Here is a 17550-nt window from a genome sequence, read left to right as displayed (position 1 = left end):
GGTTCGCCTCCTGTCCACGAGCCCGATGGCCAGGATACGCATTAATGGTGTGGTCACACCTCCGATCGAAATATGCAGAGGTACTAGGCAAGGCTGCCCTCTCTCCCCAATGTTGTTCTCTTTGGCACTGGAACCGCTGGCATGTAAGATCCGACAACGCCATGCTGATGCCTCATTGGGTTCCGGCAGCGCCCTCTTGCTATACCACTATATGCAGATGATATGCTGCTTTATGCTAGGGAACCTGCAACACATTTGGCGTCACTATTACATGAGTATGTCCGGTTCGAAAGGCACTCAGGGTTGTGCTGCGGCCGTAAACCGGTTAGTTTTCCAAGATATATTATCACTTCACAAGTAATTGTTGACATTAACATGCTGTCCACTACCCTTTGTAATGTGCTGATGTTTTGGCCAGATAGCTTATATGAGTACACCAATAAATAAGTTAAGTGGCTGCACTGTCTTTCTTAGGGCTGCATGTTATGAGAAAGTACTGCCATATTTATCTAGCTAAAAACCTAAATATTTAGCACTCAATGTTAAGTTGTGTCTAGTTGCCAGAGATCTCTTTTAAGAAATATTCGCCAGGATGGGATCCAGGAGGGAACCTCTCCAGTTTTCAGGGATTGTATTGGAATCAATGCAGTTGAACAAAGGGGATAGCATCCATGACCAAAGAGTAATGTTTGGTTTAAACATAGAGGCAGAAATTCTTTTAGGTGCCAGTGTACCACCACTGAGGACTGATTTTAATATGCGTTCCACCTCGATTGCAGATTTAATAGTCAGATTTCTTCTATGTTCTTTGTACTTCTTTTGGAATGCTTCCCTGGAGATCTTCCACAACAAATATTTTTTTTTACATTTATGATCATTTTGATGGGGGGACACAGTTGAATCAACTTGTCTTTTGTCGCGGGTGGATTTACTAAATTCCAAAACTTTTCATGGTCTTTTGATTTGCAGATCTCATAGTCTCAAGTATGCATAGTCTTTTCTGGAGCAAAGTTTTGTCCTCTATAGAGTTTTTAATACACCAATTTGTTTATTCAGTTTAAGGGCATTTGTATCCTTATGTACTCTCATAGCTTTGTTTAGTTTGTATTTAAGATTCCTAATGTCTCTTGGCTGAAGTTGGCTACTTTTATGATATTTTTTGTATCACTGGCCGGTGGATCACTTTGTTCTACTATGAGCTTCTGAACTATTGATGGCCATATCTGTGGACTGCATAATAGATTACCCTTTCCCCCTTCCATATCCACCTCAAGGATACTATCCAGAAACATATTTAAGACAATAATTTTGGCCTGGCACTAAGGCGCTCTGCGTTTAAGGCAGACATGCACATATGATGGGGCAAACTGCTTTTCATAGTGCAAGAGAGCAGATGGCTGAAGTGGACTGACCAATTTTTGAAGTCTGTATCCTGTGGTGTGGGGAAACAAAATGTGAGTGACAATTGAACAGACCAATCGATAAAAAAAGGTTGAGCAAAAGTCCCCCTATGCATGGATAATATATGTTTTCACGATTTTTTTTGCTTATGTGAGAATGAAGAAACCTATCTTTCGGCCATACTTAAAAAACATTCACAGGTTACTAAGCAGTTCCATTAAGTAGCAACCAAGCTGCTTCACAGGAAGTTTCAGAGTGTCAATGAGTACAGTTTCAGCCATTTAATTCACTGACATTAGATAATAACTCAAAACTGAAAAATATACTCAATGAAACATGTGTTCACACATTGATTGAGAAACCCAGCGTCAAAATGTGTGTATATAGACTTAAGTTTGAACCAATAAACTCTTCAGAAACGAGGAAATCAAGGACATGCGCCTTAGGAGGACAACTGTATAGGTCTACGACAAGCGCCCCCCAAAAGGACACTCCTGACTTACCCGAGAGTATTTCATCATATTCATAGCTCGGACCTTCTTGTTAATTTACATTTTTGCAGTTCTTTCTGGCAGGCCCTGCCTTAGCCACATACAAGTGTCCTTCTTTTACTGCATTGTTTTTGTGACTGCCTTATACACATCCTTTTCATTTTAAATTACGTGCTCACTCATCTTACCACTCAGTCCTCATTATGATTTGTAAAGTTTCCAGATGGGTGGAACGTTGTTGACATGACAACATTAGTATGCATAATCATTGCATACAAACATACATTTGATAGTAGAAAAAAGTTTAATTCATCAAGTTTGTTGGTCCAATGTTTTGTATATATACACACATTTGGCACAGTTTTATCACTCCCTGTGTGATCACATGAGCCCTAAGCATTTTTTTTTCTGTTCTGAGTTACTATATAATGGTATTTTATTAAATGTTTGAAATTGTATTGAGTGACGCTATAACATTTCTTGTGAAACAGACTGGGTGCTCCTTTGCAGGACTCTAAATTAACACATGAATATTTTTCTTATATGAAAAGGACACCTCCACGAGCTACTGTTATTTGTGGGGTATAATGCTTGCCTAAAGCTTGTGGTAGGTTCACTTCGGGCTCTCAGCAAGTACTGATGCTCCGCCGAGTAAGTCTTATACTACATTGGCGGGGGGAGGGGGGTCCTATTTCCAGCCATGCTTTGACTTATCCCTCCATCAGGGCAACAAGCATGAATTATGGTCCTTTTGAAAAAAAGACAACCTAATTTAGTACAAGGCTGCTATTGTCCTGGTTAGACCTGGCACCCTTAGTGTGGTTTTACCCCTGACGTTTTTACCTTCAAACCTCCTGTTTTGCTTACTTTGTTTTTGCTGGCTTTAGGAATCTGCACACTTAACTACTCCTAACCAGTGCTACGTGCTCTCTCCGTAAAACATGGTAGGATTGGCTTATACCCAATTGGCATATTTTAATTTACTTGTAAGTACCTAGTTAAGTAGTACTATCTGTGCCCAGGGCCTGTAAATTAAATGCTAGTAGTGGGCCTGCAGCACTGACTGTGCTATGCTACCCACTTACGTAGCACTTTAAACATGTCTCAGGTCTGCCATTGCAGCCTTTGCGTGCTGTTTTTAAACTGCCATGTCGACCTGGAAAAATAAACCCTTTGCCAGACCCAAATTCTCTTTTTTAATACATATAAGTCACCCCTAGTGTAGGCCCTGGACAGCCCAGATTGTAGGGTGTAGTGTATTTTAAAAGTGGGACATGTACTTTTCACTTTTCCATGTCCAGGTAGTGAAAAACTCTTACATTCATGTTTTACTACTGAAAGGCCTACCTTTAATAAGTGACCCTTTCCAAATCAAGTAACCAGTTCATGATTGGTGTCTCTGGAATCTTAATGAAAAATCTATTCTCATGGTAAAGTCTGATTTTAAATTACAATTTTGGAAATGGCACTTATAGAAAGTTAAAGGCTAGCTTGAATTCAGATGTGCAGTGAGCATGGGACCCACGTCTGGGCATACCCTTCCCACTTAGGGCGACAAAAGCAAAAGGAACAAATGATGGATGGAATGCTTAACAATGCAAACATTCACCCCCATTAACAAGTATCTGGGTTTAAGCCATTGTTGTTTTGCTCACCACACCACCCTAGTTTGGACTCAGCCATATGCAAATCAGTCTTGACCCTGCTCCTCATGAGAACAGTCCAGCCCAACTGCCAAGTCAGTCCTCCCTTGACAGGAAACAAGCACCCTGGGACCCAGTTTGAGCTTTAATTAAACTCCAAACAAAACACAGGACCTGATGCCTTAAAAGTTTCTGCAAAATAACAGGTTTTCCGACTGCAAAAAGGCATGTCACAATGTACTACAGCCATATTGTGAGTCAGAAATGACTTTCAGAATTGGTTTGTGACTCATTGAGAATTAGAGTGAGGGGGCCAGAAAGGAGTGTCCTTCTCTTTCCATGTCACAAAGGTATGAATATAACAATTGTTTGGCACGGCACTGCAATTGGTGGAGGGGGGCTTCAGCAACCCATAAATAATTATCCAGGAGTTCAGAAGGTGGGAATTAAAGATACCTTCAAAGTTATGCTTTTTATCTTGGTACAAAGACAGAGGTCAAATGTCAGGCTGTGACTTCTGACAAATTGCTACCTTTTCTACTAAAATGGAGGCGGGTGTTTATTTTAAGTTTCTTCCCCTGACTGCAAAGTGATAGGATTTTGTAAAGTGAACCAGGTGTGAAAGGAAAGTCTGTAAGATGTAAGTTTTTTCTAACACACAACAAAATTTTAATACCTATAATGAACTGTAAATTTTTTCAAAATAGTTCAGCAGTTAGGAGACTGCAAATGAAGCACATTAATAGGATCAATACAGTTCCCTCAGTGATGGACAAATGATCAATATTCGCTGAAACACGATGACCACACAGTGTGTGTAATATGGTTTTATCAGCAACACTGCATGTCTCGGCAAATTAAGTGGCCATTTCAATGGAACATGTACTGTCTGTAAATTACAGTGCGCTATCACGTCATACTTTAGTAATATATATTTGTTTCTGCGTTAAGGCTCGCCACACCAGGGCTTTTAAAGATTTCGAAGGGGCTTCTTTCAGTTTCAAGCAATAGTCCACATAGATGCCTCAGAGTATGTGTGTATTTTTTGTGGCAGCTTGAACTCCAGTTGCAGTTGTGCATGCAAAATCTTATTATGGAAGTGGAACAACACCCTGTACCCATGGCATTGAGCCGTCCCTTGCCATTTGCTTATTTTTCCATGCTATATTATCACCCCCAAGTAATTGTTGGCATTAACCTGCTGTTCACTACCCTAAGTAATGTGTTGATGTTTTGGCCAGCTAACTTATATGAGTACACCAATAAACAAGTTGTTAAGTGCCAGCGCTGCATTTCTTAGGGCTGCATGTTATGAGGAAGTACTCCCACATTTATCTAGCTAAAATTCTAAATATTTATCGTTCTTGGAGCACTCAATGTTAGTTCTGTCCAGTTGCCAAAGGTCTCTTTTAAGTAATTTTTGCCTGGAAATGACAATCTTGGTTTTATCTTTAGGCTATTATTAGCACAATAGTTGTTCAATTAGTTCAAAGTTTTGTGACGCCCATCTGGGGTTTGATCTAGTATCACTGTATCATTTGCATATTGTAGAATGTTTACTTGTTGCTCTGCCAGTTTTGGTGGAAATCCATGTGGGGCTGTGAGCACCCTGCCTCTATCTGCTACATATGGAATAAATAGCAGGGGCGCTCAAATGTACCCTTGTTTTAGCTCCTTATTTGTGATGTAGCACAAAATAAATGTTTTATTGTAGGGGTGCATTATAATTACACGTGTAGACTACATCTGCATATAATCTTTTGTCGTGTTAACCTAAGTGTTAGGATTTTGTAACTTAATAACATGAATGTGATGTATTCAGGCCAAAATGTAGAATACGTGAAGAACTAAGGTGGAAAATCAAAAGTAACCAGCAGAAAACATTAACTAAAACGCTTGTGTTGTGCAACTGACAATCATTTTATTATTGAATGTGCTTATTAATCATGTCATTTTATATGTAGGTGAAAATATTAACAGTATATGTCTCAATTTCTATATAGCTCCATAAAGGTTATGTTCCATTTCTCTCATGTTAGCTGAAATTCGTAGGCCTGAAACTTATTTTCCCTGGAAGCTTTTGCATTAGAATTAACCGTTGAATTACATGTGCATGTTGGATTCTGTTCTTTCTCATGTTTGTGTGGCTGGTGGATGAAGTGCCCTTCTTAGTTAGAATAATGTCTTTGTTTAGGAGATAGGCAAGATACATTGGGAGTTAATACCGATAAGGAGAGCTGTTGTACTTTCTCAATGGAGAAGGCCTGGGAATCAAGGTCCTCTTTTTAATGTTAGGGAGCATCGCCGTCCTGTGGAAAATTCCTATGAGAATGTGGCATGGTCGGATTGTGTGACCTAAAAGGAATTATGAGAGGACACCTGTGATATTGGAATATTGCAAGTAGGGAAAGAGCCCACCTCTTCCCTGCCTTTGGAGAGAAAGCATCTTAGAAAGAGCTCTGTCTCAGTAGCTTAATGCTGCTCGACCCATTGAAGTGGAGAGTATTCTAAGGAAGACTCCACACGTTGACTCCTTTACCTATCCTGCCCCAAAGACTGCTTAAGTAGGGATGTCACATTAGTGTTAGTGTAGGGATAGATTAATGCTTTATTTTCATCAACCCTCGATTCAGGGGAATTTGAACTCCTGTTTCTTGATCTTTTGCATCCTTATTCTTAAATTAATTGTATTGTGCATGTTGCACCATCTCAATCTTATTTGTTGATTTGGCTTTATGTTGGTTTTAATGTACTTCTATACCCTCATCTTGAGGTGTCTGTATGTCCAATTATGTTTGGCTTTGTAATAAATTAACTGACCTTACTCAGGAGTCTGTGGTTACTATGGGTCTAGAGGAACTGGAATGGAATTGTTTAACATTGCAAATTGTTTTTCTCCCCTGCACGCTCTCATGCTGAGAAAAAGTATCATCGATTTGAGATTCTAGAGCAGATCTAGAACATAAGGACCCAGCTCCTTCAGTTGGTAGCAGTGTAGGATGGTTCTCACATGAAGCGAGGGGAGAATCCAGAACATTACAGAAAAGAGACCTAGAGCCCCAAAATAGAGCTCAAAGATCGAGAACAGAGAGCGACGGACTTCGGCGGAGACCAACGGAGCTTGATGGTGTGGCGAGAACAGTGGCTAACAGAGGACTGAGTATCAATAGGGATGCATCGTGTGATAGATTGCGGGAACGAAGAGATTGTGTGATATCTGGCGGAGCTTGTGTGAGAGTCGAGTGAATGTGGTTTCGGGACGGACGTGGTCCAAGGATTGAGATTTGAGTTTCCGGTCCTGAAGCATCCTAAGATCCCAGGGTATATTAATTGGTGTAGAAGACACCTACCTATTGTGATTGTTTGAACGAAGATTTGAGGAGTTGCCATGAGACGTCATCAACAGTTCTACCTAAGACATGGAACTTTGTGGGAATGGGACATATGGGAATCGTTTGGTAAAACCTGGGTACTGAGGTGAACTTTACTTATTCAGGTGACCAGAGCAGGTTGAGGGCTGCCGTGTGTGATATGTTCTAGGATGATTGAATTCTATTGATCTTGTAGATGGCAGACAATTACGGAGTTTAAGATGATTGTGTGAGTAAACGTGGAGGGAGAAATTGGGAAGGAGAGTGAGCCACTGCGAGGGGTAAAGGTGACGTCAGAGTGTGCCATGCTATGATAGGTTGGTTGGTGTAACACCGCACTGGAATCAGTTGGTAGTCATTTGGAAGTTGTGGTTATGAAAATCTTGTCCGTCTAGAACATTTTTGATTAAATTATGCAATGTTTTAGGGTGTTGCGGAATTTGGTCAAGGGTGATCAAGGGGTCGTTACTCGAGTGGCCAAAGGAGCTCCACCCGAGGAAACTCCAGTACATTATATGGAAACAGAAGTAGGACTCCATACTATAATTTGGCATCAAAATCACAGAGAAAGAGGGGGATTCGGCATTTCTACGCTATGGTTAATTTTGATTGGAGGTATTGCATCAGTTGAGAGGAGTGATGTTTGCGCTGCAGTCTTTGCCTACACCAACACAGTTTGAGGTGCTAGATGCATGGATGTGAGCAGCACAGGCAAAGAACAGGGTGAGATTCCAAAGAAAGATGAGGAAATCTTTGAGGGCATGTCAGGAAGCACGATGGGACGCACAACGTAAGAGATAGAGAATAGACAACATTAAAGGAGAAAGGTTGTATCTAATGGTAATGAGAGAGGGAGAATCACAGAAATGGAACAGAGGGGGAAATGGAAATGATGAGAGTGATACAGACGACATCTTATTGGATAGGTTGTTATTGGAGCATCCTCCATCTTACAACTCACACTTAGAGGAGGGAAGGCAAGAGTTGGCGAATGCAGGGAACATGGAGAGTGTGTCAGAATCTCAGACAGGTCCTAGTGCAGGAGTAGTGGGATAGATCTCCGCAGGTGTAGGGGGGATGGGAGTATTGTCCTTGGGAGGTGCAGAATCAAGTGGAGTCAATACTGCTTTACAGATAACGAAAGCTCTTACAGTACTGTTGGTCCCGCTGTCTTTGTGTATGACCTGAGTTAATTGGAAAACCTTAGTCAGCGACAGCCAGTACTGGTGGAGGGAACCGGATTAGGAGGGTCAGGAAACACAAACGGAAATGATCTGTCTCTAGTGCCAGTAGAGTCCAGTACCCCTTTACCAGCAACTGCTGATCCTTCGGGAATACGCATTGGTTCCAGTACTATACGATCTATACCCATGGTGAATACGAGCTCAGATTTAAGGATGTGGGAAGCCCCAGTGAGGGTACAAGTAGGTGTGACTTTAGAAGTGCAAGTCAGGGAGTCACAGGAAACCACATGTCTTCAATGCTACAGAGTTAGAGACTTGGCTGAGAGACCATAATAACAGTAAGGAAGAACAAAACAGTACATCAAGTCAGGGAACAATTAAAGCTGCCGTAAAGGCAAAATTATTGGGTGTGAAGAGATTGAAGGCTGAGGTAGACAAAATAATCAGTGGGAATTTGCCTTTGGAAAGACTAGAGACCTATGAGGCAGATGAACTGTTATTTGTAGCAATGAATGGTACCCGTAAAGCGAGACGAGCACATGGGAAGTTATCAGAATTGGCTCAGAGACATGATGTAGACTTGTCTCGAACGAAAATGCTGCAGGGAAATTATAGGCTTAACTACAGTGATCAGGAGCTAGAGGAGAAGAGAGTGATAAGATTGTAAACGCACATCTGGGCACTGATTGTAGGAATACGGGTTTGGAGTATGCTTGATAAGTGGGAGGAAAGGTGGTTGAAAAAGAAAAGGTTAAGGAGAGTCACTTGGTAAAACCTACCTGCAGGAGGCGAAACACTGGGAATTGAGGCTTATCCATTGCGAGTAGTGCCTAGTGGAGGGTATGTGCATGTTCCTTGGAGTAGGGGGGATCTAGCTCCATTCACAAATGATTTTCCTAGGTTGAGGGAGAAGCCTGATGAATGGTATAAGCAAGCCGATAGCTTTATTAAGATCTCAAATATGTTGTGGATTGACCTGAATATGCTGATTGAAATTGTGGCTCCTAGTGATCTATGGGCTGCATGTAAAATTGCTATTGATTGGCCTGCTGCTGAGTCAGAGAGAGATCCTGTGACTCATGGTCCTTCGCCCTTGGTCATGAAAAAGTACAAGCAGGTGATTACATGGTTGCAGTGCGAAATAGCCCTACAAGGCATCGATTGGGTTAAGATGTATTGAATGGCACAGGAGCCTAAAGAGTCAGTACATGCCTATTACAAAAGGCTCTTTCAAGCCTTCAAGCAATACAGTGGGTTAGATACACTCAACCCCAAAGACATGGGCCAATTTGTCTCAAAATTTGTGATGGGATTGAGATCCGATATTAGCCTAATGATCCAGCAACATTTAATCTGCCGGCAAAATAAGTATGTGGATGAAATTCTATGGTATACCAGATATTGCAGTGATGAAGTGGATTCCAAGCATAGGAGGATAAAGGCCAAGTTGATGCTGGTTCAAATGCGAAATGCACAGAGGGTAGATCAGGGGAATGTCCAGGTAAGTGTTTAGAACACAACAGGAGCAGCGAGACAGGGAAGAGGGAAAGGTGTCCCTATATATACCAAAACAGAAATAGATATTGCCAAGCTGAAAGAGACAACCGCTTGTCATTTTTGTTACAAAATCAGGCATTGGAAGCACGAGTGTCTTTTGAATCCAGTGAATCAGATGCAGGAGGGAGACTTAGTGAAAGTGCCAGATGTGGTAAATACCATGACAAGGCTACGATCCTACAACAGGGGAATCCAAATCAACTAGTGCAAGTGCCACAACCTCCGATAATTCCACAGAATAATCGTACATACCATCAGATGCCCTTTATGGAAGCGCTAGATGGATTCAATCAGGACCCGTCCCAATGATGGTGCCTGAGGAGGGACGAAGACTTTACTCTTGGTGCAGTCTTAAAGGTAGACCAGAGTGGACCGTATGTATTACCTTCTTGATTGATACTGTTGCTACCCGTTCTACTGTGAGATCAGCAGTAGTCCCAAACCTGCCACTCTGGGGAAAGTCAATCCAAGTCGTAGGAGTTACCAACAAAAGAATGACTAACCCTTTGACAGAAGAGGTGCTGGTGAAAATCAGAACCTTTCAAGATCATCACCAGTTCATGTTGTGTGATTCGAGTTCAGTCTGTTTATTACGGCGTGATCGCTTGTGTAAAGTGAATTGTACCATCTATTGTACACCAAAAGAATCGAGCTGCAGACTAAAGACAATGACATTGCTTTCAAGTTAGTTAATCAGAACCAATGCATAAACATGTTTCCTTTACTAACAGTGGAAAACATGCTGCTGGACTTGAGAGACACTGTCTCTTCGGTGGTATGGGGCTTCACAGTGGAAGAGATAGGACTGATTTGAGGAGTCGTGCCAGTCTGTATACAGAGCAAGCCCAATGCAGAATTTCCAAAAACGCCCCAGTACAACCTGACCCCGGAAACAGTGGGGGGAATTACACCTGTGATTGATTCCATGATTGTGCAGGGCATACTAAGGGAGGTTATAGGAAGTCCAGGCAATTTGCCTATCATGCGATTGCAGAAGGCAAGCGGAAAGTATTGCATAGTTCAGGATCTTGGGAAAATCAATGCCATTGTGATTCCATGTTGTCCCGTGGTACCAAATCCATCCGTGATCCTGTTAAAGATCCATTGTGAAGCTGTTTGGTTCACTGTAATTGACTAGTGTCAAGCATTCTTTTTCCATCCCATTTCATGAGAAAATCCAATTTTTATTTGCTTTCCGTCTGGAGAACCATGTTTTAACATGGTGTCATATCCTACAAGGGTATACTGAAAGTCCATACATCTTTAATCAAGTTTTGAAGAAGAACCTCGAGAGCTTGTTTTTGCCCAAGCATTCAGTGCTATTTCAGTATATCGATTACCTCCTAATTGCATCTGAGACACGAGAGGCATGCAGGGATGATACTATTGCCTTACCGAATCATTTGGCTGACAATGGACACAAGATATCACCAAACAAGCTTCAGTACTGTTTGACAAAAGTTCAATACTTGGTTCATCGCATTGAGAAAGGCAAGAGAAAGGTGTCACCAGAGCGAGTAGAGGCGATCATGAAAATGAATCTGCCTACTACACAAAAGTAAGTCAGGATATTTTTTGGAATGGTTGGCTACAATGGATCCCGAACTTCTCCTTGATGACAAAGCCTTTACAGATACTAACTCACAAAGATGTGAGTGATCCAGTACCCTGAGATAATGATTGCTTGATTGCCTTCTTGGTGCTGAGAGAGTGTCTTTGTCATGCTCAGGCTCTAAGAATGCCTGATCACAACAAAGGGTTTTCGCTGTTCTGTTGTGAAAGGGAAGGTTGTGCTCTTTCTGTACTCACCCAGATGCATGGGGGTGTCCGCAGACCAGTGGCCTATTTCTCAGCTACATTAGATCCTATAGTTTCAGTGTTGCCCGGATGTCGCAAATCGGTTGCTGCAACAGGTGTCAGCATTGAAAAATATGATAGCATTGTGATGGGGCATCCGCTTACTGTATACGTTCCACACTCAGTCGAACTCCTGATGACGAGAACGAAAACACAGCATTTGACTAATAACAGGTTGAGAAGATATGTACAGATTTTGCTTGCAGCAGAAAACGTGACCTTAAAGCAATGTTCTGTGTTAAATCCTGCTACCTTGTTACCTGTTCCACATGCTGATGGGGAAGATTGTGAAGACCATGACTGTCTGGATGTTACTGAGCTTTGCACCAAACCGAGACTGATCTCGACCAAGTCCTTTTTGTTTATGGTTCATGTCTAAGGGACAATGAAGGTAGTCTGAGAGCAGCATTTGCTGTGTGTACCAGTCCTGGAGTTGTGGAAGCTGCTTGCTTACAAGGAATATACTCTGCACAAGCAGCTGAGATCATTGCCTTGACCCGTGCATGCCTTGTTTCTGAGCAAATCCGAGTCACCATCTATCCCGATAGCAAGTACAGTTTTGGGGTAGTTCATGACTTTGGACAGCTATGGTCCCAGAGACGTTTCTTCATGTCATCAGGATCTCCCATAAGAAACTGGGAATATGTGAGACAATTGTTGGAAGCCTTACAATTACCAAAGGAAGTGGTGGTTTTGAAAACTTGCCGCTCATGGAAGAGGGGATGATTTTGTCACAGTGGGAATTCAGTATGCAGAAGAAGTTGCTCGTTTTTGTGCCACACATGGATGCATCTTCAATGGGGAAAACACTGGTGAGAAGACCAAACTCAGAATGATGTTAGCTATTGCAGATACTTGGGATGAAGTTAGGTGGTTACAATTAGAAGCAGCAGACAGGAACAAGCCAGTTGGATAAGGGCAGGTTTTGGATCAGAGCAGGTAGTGAAAAGGGGAAAGATCACATTTGGATCTCAACTGATGATAGAGCAGTGCTACCAAACTGTTTGTTGCATCCAATTGCGAGACAGATCCATTGAGCAGCTCACATAGGTAGAGACAAAATGGTGAGATTGTTCAGAGAGACTTGGTTCAACCAGAGATTCAGTGTGATTGCTGACGCAGGGTGTCATCAGTGTGTCACATGTCAACAAATTAATGTTGGAAAGAAAACTGTGGTTGCCTTGAGTCACCTTGGGATATAGGGGGGTCCTTTCAATCGGATTCAGCTGGACTTTGTTGAAACGCCTATGTGTAATGGATTGAGATTCATTTTGGTTGCTGTGTGCATCTTTTCACGGTGGGTGGAAGCTTATCCAACTAGAAGGTGTGAGAGCCTCATAGTAGCAAAGGTATTGCTGAGGGAGCTTTTTCCATGCTTCGGATTTCCAACTACATTGGAGTCGGATAGAGCGACACACTTTCACAGCAAGATCATGAAGCTGCCTTAAATGTGTACTGCCTTAAATGTGGACCAGAGACTGCATTGTAGCTACAGGCCAGAGACATCAGGAATTGTGGAGCAGATTAATGGGATGCTAAATGCGAGACTAGCAAAAGTGTGCGCTTCGACATCCTTGAAAGGGCCTGATGCATTGCCTTTGGTTCTAATAAGTTTGCACAGAATTCATGATAGAACAACTGGGTTATCTCCACATGAAATTCTCATGGGGAGAGCGATACGCTCACCTTCAGTGCCATCCACAGCACCAATAAACATCCCAGATGATTTAGTCCTTGATTACTTCAAGGAATTGGCTGATGTGATTGGTTCTGTGTCTCACCAGATTGAAGCTGTGACTGCACCAACATCGAAAGACCTCTGTTACAACCTAAGCCCCGGAGATTGGTTGCTAGTCTAAAAGCACGTAAGAAAGAATTGTCTTAACTCACGGTGCATTGGACCGTACCAGGAGATCTTGTTGACGAATACTGCTGTGAATTGTGGAGGCCTGCTGAACTGGATACACGCCTCCCACACCCGATGAGTCTCAGGGCGCCTGGAAGAAACAGCTCCTCTCCCAGAAGCAACTCCAGCCATGGTTGCAAGATCACCGGAGAGGGCAAGCCAAGCTGTGGGGTTCCTGAAGAGGCTGGATACCCGCCAGGTTGATATGAGGGGGGTCAAGCTACACAAGGCCCAGATATACACTCTGATGGAGATGGTAACATTGCAAGTGGTATAGAGTCTGAATCAGCAGGAGACCAGTGTGATGATTGGTTGTGTACAGTCAAGGAAAAAGAGGTTGCAAGCAAATCGTGGCTGGTGAGACAGAAAAGAAAAAACCTGAGACTTGCATCTGTGAAAGATCTTGCACCCATACCTGAATCATCTGAATCTGATCAGAGCGAGTCTGAACAAGCTCCAGGTACCGTGAGGAGATCAAGGAGAACAAGCTATCCTGGCTGAAGAGGGGCGAAACCCCGAAACCGGTTCTAGGGTGCTTGTTTCCGGTCCAGGGAGGACCTGGCTTGGCAGTTCGGGCTGGACTGTTCCCATGAGGCACAGGGTCAAGACTGATTTGCATATGGCCAGGTCTAAACTGGGGTGGCATGGTAAGCAAAAGAATGATGGATTTAACCCAGATCTCTTGACTGGGGATGAATGTTTTGATTTGTTCTGCATTCTGTCCATCAATTGTGTCTTTTGCGTACATGAGACATCCACACGTACCACTACAGCCTCAAAAGTGGGTACATTAGGATCTGATGGAAGCTTAATAGAGCAAACTAGCCGCTTGCTACATGTAGATTTGTCTAAATTTGATTAAAAGCTGACTGCGTATGGAAAATTGTTGTACGAGTATGTGGATTCCATGGATGTGAGAGATTGTCATGTAGGTATGCAGTTGCCTGTTTTGGTGGAGGAGGGTATAAGGTACCATCACCTGCCTAAGCCGTATGGTATTAGTTGCAGTCTGCTTCTTAGTATGTTTTATGGAAAGGGTCACTATGAGTACTATTTCTCATATTATGATTTGGTGCTTTCAGAAGTTCCTGTCTACAAACATCTGAACAAATATGATTATTGTAAGCAATAAGAGAGAATGGGAAAGTATTTTGTACCCACAGTCACATTAGACACTGCATATGCACATAGACACAATTTAACTTGCATACTAACAGATATAGAGAAGAAATTTGTAGATCAAGTAGAAAATAGATGTAGGGGACTAACAGTTAAGCTTAATAGTAGGAAAGAATCATTTGAGTGGACTAAGGAGGAATTAGCTCACAAGGCTAAGGGAAGTTATGGTCCTATAGCTCTAGATTGGAAACGACGAGTCAAGGCAAGATGGCGGCCACGCTGCTGGCCGGTTGAGCGGGTGGCTCCTCTCCTCTCCTCGACTCCACTACAGACGCTGTGATCTTTTCTGGCCTGCTTGGGAGGAAAACGAAGGGAATACGAGAGTAAAAACTCTCTGATGCTGTGGCGGATACTATTATTACTTAATCCCCCTTACCGGCGGCTTCATCTGTTCTCCAACGGCAGCTGCTGCTGTTGGGTGGTCGGCGGAGCGCGAGATATGGCGTCTAAAGCGGTGCCCGACTAGCAAGACCAAGAGCGGCTGCACTCCCGACCGACACTCCGGTCAAGACGCGCCTCGCCGCTGCCGCATTGAACAATAAAATATCGCACGGAACCGAAGGGGTCCAGAGGAGTAATCGACCATCCTCAGCTTCAGTATTGGAGGCTTCGGACCGGGCTTTGATGGATGTCGGTCTTGGGGGGCTGAAAGCAACGGCTCAGGCTATTCCGGCAATGTTTAAACAAAGAGCCAATAAAAAGAAACGCCAGGACGAGCCTGCAACTCGGATGATTCAGGGTAGCAGCGCTTTGCTTACTCAGGAGTGTACTGACAGTGTAATCTCGTTGGTGAGTGCGGAAAGCGAAATAATGGGAGGAACGGAAGAAGCTGGTAAGACTGTGATTTTACCTCACTCCAAGGCACTGATGAACGCTGAGTCTGTATCTATGTCTCAATCCAAGGGCATTCTGGGAGCTGAAGTCATTTTTGAGATTTCAAACGAATAGCCCGGTGTCAGTGTTATATATGACTCTGCTTTAACATCTATGTCCGAGGGAGAGAAGGATAGCGCTCCTACTGCATCTGCGGCGGTTGGGGATCAGAATCATTTAGAGCTTGGTGAGTTACCGGATAAAGTATCTAACACCGATGATTTCTTCTCCCTGTCTGATCATTCCTCAGTTGAGAGTCTTGAAAAAGACTGGCTAGAGGGAGCATGCTCTGGTGAAGAGGGAAATGATGTGGCAAGGCCCTCGGCGAATATAGCCGATAGGGCTTTAGAGAAAGCATTCTGTGGCATGAACTCGGAGGAAGGAGTAGAAGGGGCGAGCCCAGCTGGGTCAGATACATCACTCTCTTGGGACTATCAGAGCTCACCAAATACACTGGCTCCCTTAGGATCCCATCCAACCGTATTCGCTGGTGATGCCAGGAGCGACAACGGAGAGATAACGCTGGCAACAATTTATGATCTGATTGTGGCACATAGGGCAGAAACTCAGGCCGAGAGTATACGCACACAGAATGCGTCTAAGAAACTGCAGAATTCAATACGGAGGGTGGTGATGACGTGCGCGGATATGGCTAAGAGAATTAATGAGGCTGAAACCCGGATTTCTGCTCTGGAGGACGATCTTATTGCACAGAAAGAAATTACAGTCTCTCTGAAAGCTCATCGGGATGACTTGCAGTGGAAATTATCCGATCTAGAAAACCGCTCAAGGCGCAATAACCTCATAATTTTGGGGGTTCCTGAAGGCAAAGAAGGTACGGACCCACGCAAGTTTGTAGTCGAGCTGCTGGGTGAGGCTTTTCCTGAGCTCTCACACTGGAATTGGCAGACAGAGGTACAGAGGGCTCACAGTTTTCCAGCTAAACAGAGAAAGAAGGCAGACCAGACTACATCTCGTCCTCGGGCAATTCTTATCTCACTAAATAATTTTTTGGCCCGTGAGGCTCTTTATGACCTGGCATGACCCAACAAGAAGGCCCATGCGAAGGATTGCGATTTTTTTGTCAGACCTGACTTTTGTCAATCCACTGTTGACCTTTGCTGGAAGCTGCGGCAGCTGATTCCACAGTTCCAGGTAAAAGGAGTACAGGTTTTTCTTCAGAACCCGGCTAAGCTGCAGATTATTGCCAAAGGACGGACACAGATGTTTTTTGATGAACTGTCTGCCAAAGAATTTTTGCAGACCTACAAACTTTAAAATTTTGACTAGGGTGTTTAGACTGGTCACGATGGACTATGAGCTTTGACTTCTCTCTCTGTTTATACCTGTTTGATCTACGATATGATAAGCAGGTCTATTATTGATGTTTTGGAGACGAGGAGTGGGGGGGCCTGGGTGCCCGACTCTGCATCACAAGGGACAATGGTCCCATTGCCTTATGGGGTTGGTAGCGTGGGTTTGGGTGGGGGAGGGGGGGCTACTTGGGTTAGGGGTTGGTTGTATTGGGGGGAGGTTAAGGGGGAGCTGGGGGTAAAAAATTTGGCATTGCATGATTTCTATTTATGTTGGCATGGGGTGATCCCTTTATTCTATTATGTTTTTGCTCATAGCCTTAATCTGAAACTAAATTCCTGCACTCGATTATCTTCATGTGGCCTTAATTTTGCGAAGAGTGAGAATGGCAAGAGGGGGATAGCTCTCGAGAAGGGGTGGTGGCTTATATGAAATAACAAACTTATCTATACAAATGAGTAAACTTGTAGTTTGCACTCTTAATTTATGTGGTTTGAATAATCCCAATAAGCAGCGAGTTTTGGCCAAGGTAATCCAGGCACTATCCTGGGATCTTCTCTGTTTGCAAGAGACACATATTTCATGGTCAAATAGGGGCTGGCTCAAAGCGTTGGGCATGGTTCTGGTTGCATGTTCACGTCAGTCAATTAATTCTAGGGGAGTCGCTATTTTATGTAAGAAGGGGGTAGTAACGTTCAGGAAATCTAAGGAGGATAAGAGGGGACGGTGGGCAATTTCAGAAGTTATCTTCAATACTAAGATTTTCACAATATG

This window comes from Triturus cristatus, chromosome 9 (assembly GCF_964204655.1).
Source record: "Triturus cristatus chromosome 9, aTriCri1.1, whole genome shotgun sequence".
NCBI classification, from domain to species: Eukaryota; Metazoa; Chordata; class Amphibia; order Caudata; family Salamandridae; genus Triturus; species Triturus cristatus.
The sequence above is the reverse complement of the archived record's forward strand: the minus strand, read 5'-3'. Positions refer to the sequence as shown.